The sequence below is a fragment of the Acyrthosiphon pisum genome, chromosome A1 (assembly GCF_005508785.2).
Source record: "Acyrthosiphon pisum isolate AL4f chromosome A1, pea_aphid_22Mar2018_4r6ur, whole genome shotgun sequence".
Classification (NCBI taxonomy): domain Eukaryota; kingdom Metazoa; phylum Arthropoda; class Insecta; order Hemiptera; family Aphididae; genus Acyrthosiphon; species Acyrthosiphon pisum.
In genome coordinates, this window is record NC_042494.1 from 26,101,775 (window position 1) to 26,106,417 (window position 4,643).

Genomic DNA, 4,643 nt, shown 5'->3' on the forward strand with positions numbered 1-4,643 from the left:
TACAAATGACGACACAATTTAACCTAGTCGTTTTCATTTATTTGGAATTGATTTAAATCGATTATATTTTTCGCGTTTTTTTTTTAACTTTTTGCTTGACGACTCGTAGTTATCTCATGACCTTGCTGCAGAGCACAACAACATTATATAGTTTACTGACACATATAATATAAGTATATTATTATGACTGTGGTACTTTTTAACCGAAGAAACAAATTTCTCTTTCATTCATTTGGGTTTATTTGCCCGTGAATAACCCGAGGAATCCAGTATAATTTCCGCGGTGCGTACACACGGCCAATCATTACGTGGAAATTTCTATTTTTTTTTGCGGGTATTTTTTCTGCTCTCTTCTACTTCTCGGCAATCTTTCCGTCTCTGTTATTCTCTCCATCTCTCTCCCTGACTCTCTCTCTCACTTTAACGAGGAGACGCACTTTGAGGGCGATGACTCTATTCCGTCGCTGCTACAACAGCAGTATTATAGTATATAATATAGTAAGTATAAACTCACAAACAACTCTCACCGACGATGCAGGTTTTCTTTCGTCCATTATAAAATATTAGTACAACCGGTCGTGAACGATCAACTTGGTCGAAATCTCTATAACATAAATGTTATATACATGTATTATCATTATATATTTTTTTTCAAGAAAAAATTATTTGACTGCGTTCGAAATATAGAGGTACCTACTCAACACGATCGGCATCGCCAATGCAGCATAATTGTAGGATTCGATGAATAAAATGTCAACAAAATGTACGTCTGGTTAAACAAAAAAAAATTCAAAGTCATCGTCTTTAGAAATCCATTATTTACATTATCGTCACATGCGCACAAATATACCTATGTAGTACACTAAACTTGCTTGCTATTTTCCTCTGTTATAAGATACACCACGCACAATGCAGGTATTTAAGATCCAACGTCGTGCCGTGTGTATGATGTACATAGTATAATATATAATATAATAATGCTATTCATAAAACGCTTTTATTATAATATACGCAAATTAACTTTCTTTTTTATTATTATCATTAACGATAACTTCATATAATAATATTATATATTTTACATATTATCGTTACGATATTATATTCTAGTGAATTTATAATAATATTGAATGCATATTATACTGTCACATACTATGTATAATATCATAATATACTATCAAATATTGTATCGCGTGTATCAATAAAACGTTACAGATTATACTTGCATTAATAAAGTACCTATGTACCTATGTTTAACCTCTAATAATTAATAAATAGGTACGTAACGCACTTACGCGGATATAGAACATTATTGACCATTGTCACAGCCCGATCCACTGGTGGTGACGACGTATTTCAGTACCTATATTATTAAATTATATTATGCTAGGTACCTACATACTTTCATCTGGTATATATAGGTGTATTATATATATATATACGTGTGTAAGAAATGCATGTACGACTATAGTGATAGCCTAATAATATAAATATATTTCATATTATAGATATGTATGGATCGGACATCACGTACCTATATATATTATATCGATTCAAATCAAACGCGTGCGTGGAAAACGAATTTGACGGATTAAATAAGAATAATAATAAAAAAGAGACCACTGTCAATTAGCCTTCAGTGTAAAAACTTGAAAACGATGATATACGTTTTTCGAATGGAAAGTGGACTGCAATATCGTGGGAGGGGGGGGGGGGGTTACCACAATACGCATATACACTCGTCGACACGAATTTGTTGCACGTCTCGAAAAGAGGGAACGTGTGGCATCGACAAGTGACTACCGGCTACCCATCAGACACCAGCTACACATACCTATAGCATGTACCCATATAATATAATTAATAGTGAGTTGTGTTGTACGCCAACGGCCCTGTTTGGTTTTGGCGTGATGACAACACAAACCAACGATTTACGTGCATAAACAACTTATTATTATTATACAGCAGCTGGTCGTGTAGTATTCTGCAGGGGTGTAAGATATACTATAATACAATAATAATATACAATTGACAAATACAATTTTTATAATGTATTTTGTTTCTTATGAGAATGTGTATGCAGTATGTATATCGAAATACCACAATGGCACATGTATATATATACCGAGGAACCCCCCGTGGAGCTCCGAGGGATGACTGCGCTGCAGGGTTTACGACTACGATACGCGCACTACGAATTATAATTATGGAGGTCATCGATACTCGGCAGTTGGGAGGCAATGACCACTGCAATGACGACGTGCGCAGAGAGCGTAGGTACACAGGTTTGTATACATATATATATTATATTATGTGCTATATAGGCAAAGAGAAATGTCTGTTTTGATAGTAGGTAATAATAATGATATATATATATATTTAATAATAATAATATAAATTCATATATATAGGTTTAAAGCATATAAAAATACTTTCTCTTGTCGGCCACGGCCATGGAAGAAGCAGTCGTTTTCACTATATATATATATGTGTGTGTGTATTATACGACGGATGAGGTGCATTGCCACGGTTGTTATATAGTGTATCATATATTGAGGTCACAACCACCTCCACTGGCTCCAATCTTCAAGGAAAAAAAAGAAGAAAAAAAGTGGACTCCATTTATAATGTTATATACCTATATAGTATATATATAAGTATAACGTGTATATATATATATATTATATTGTATATATGTATGCGTTTTTACTATTCCCTCCGCCACCGCCGGTCCAAGGCGCTCACTCTTTCTCTCGGCGTACGCGCATAAAAGTAATTGCCGGAAGAAAGTGAAATAATTTGTCACACTTTTTTTTTACTTCTTATTTTCGTACGTCGAAGTACTCTGTAATTTCGTCGGACCCGCTGACCGATTTTCGGGCGCGCGACCGCGTGTCTGATTCGCACTGTACTTACCATCGTCATCGTATATAATATATATATGTGCTTGTATAATTGAACGCTGCGCCGTGCTGACTATCGTGCGTGTTCTACTTGAAAAGACTGAATTGCTCACGATTCAGCGCGTCTGCAGACCTATATACATATTATATACCTATACATTATAATCGAGGTAACCCGTCGGTGGCGTCGATAATGACCATACCAAGTAGTCATCGCGTACTTCGGACTTCCGAAAACTGACTGAAAACGTATAGTATGTCATGTTTACGGAGGCTCCCGTCGAAAATCAATTCAGTGGCCCAGAAATTGATCTGAACCCGAACCTCTGTACCTAAATTACCTACCATTGCAGCGATCGTACTCGACTACTCGAGATCGACCAATTGAATTTTGAACATAACACTTTTCAACATTCAATATACAAAATAATAAGAATATTATAATGTATAACAACTCCCGTATGTATATGTTATGTCATTAATACCAATGTTAGGGTTTTGAAAACCTCAGCACTAAAAACCACAAAACGAACGGTATTTGAGGGTGTTTTTACAGTAGCCTGTAATAGATAACCTATTTAGGTGTGCGCAATCTTTAATATTTCCAGTCGAGCCTGAGATAACTAATGTCCCTTAAGGGGGCTGCAGCAGATGAAAAAAGTGACTTTTAGATCAATAAGCTAGACAAAACTGGAAACATTTGGAATGACAGATTTTAATTTTGAAAACGGATTATGATTGATCAACAAGTTTACTAGGGAATGGTCGAGGCGATTTTGAACATGTTTTTTTTTCAGCTGTGATATCCAAGAATAAAAATATCGAAAAAATATGATATTTAACTAGTTAATACTCTATGAACAAATAACCACAAGTAGGTAAGGTATATTTATTTTATGTGACAGACGACAGTAATTGTAATTCTATAGATAATATAAAATTAGTCCTTTTTAGCATAATAATGTTGTTTATATAATTATTAACGAACTTTGCAGAAATACAGGTATAACATGTATTTCCATATATAATTATACAATATACCTAATAACTATGTTTCATATTAAACGCATTTTATATTTTTTGATAATAATATTGTACTAAGTAGTAAATAGTAGGCGTGTATTAATGTCCCATCACAAGCCTCACATAAAAAGTCGTTAGAAAACTAAATTTGTCGTTAGAGTTTCTCGAAAGTTGAATTCGTTTTTAATATCGTATATTTTGGTTGGTCTATAAATAAACAAAGTATACAAGTCGGTTAAAGACTTGTCCGACGGAAAAACATAGTTGGACACGAAAAGTTCACCGACTGGATAACGTGCAAATCAAACGTAACGGTAACCGCTCAAACGCCACAACAAAACATGCGATGGACGATTCGCTTCGTCCGTCTCCAAAGTGTGGTGCGTTTTTTATATTTGGCCGCGGGGTCATCCACGGCTGCCACCGCCCGGCTTGCGTCGCTGTCACCGGTATCCGGTTCCAGTTCTGCCTGGCCGGAACGCGCCGCGGGAACGGTTGGCAGTTCTGGCACGGTCTCGTCTCGTCTTGTACGGTCGTCTGATGGCGGCGGGACTTCCGGAGCCTCTACAACGTTGCCCGGGATGAGCACAAGGGGACGGTCGACGGGCACTGACGGGCCAGCGCGGTGTGGTGGCAGCTGGATCTTCCGGTAAATAGGGGCAGCCGGCTGTGGGTCGACCAGATCGAGGCCCATCGGCTCGGCGTCAGACGGCTTATGGC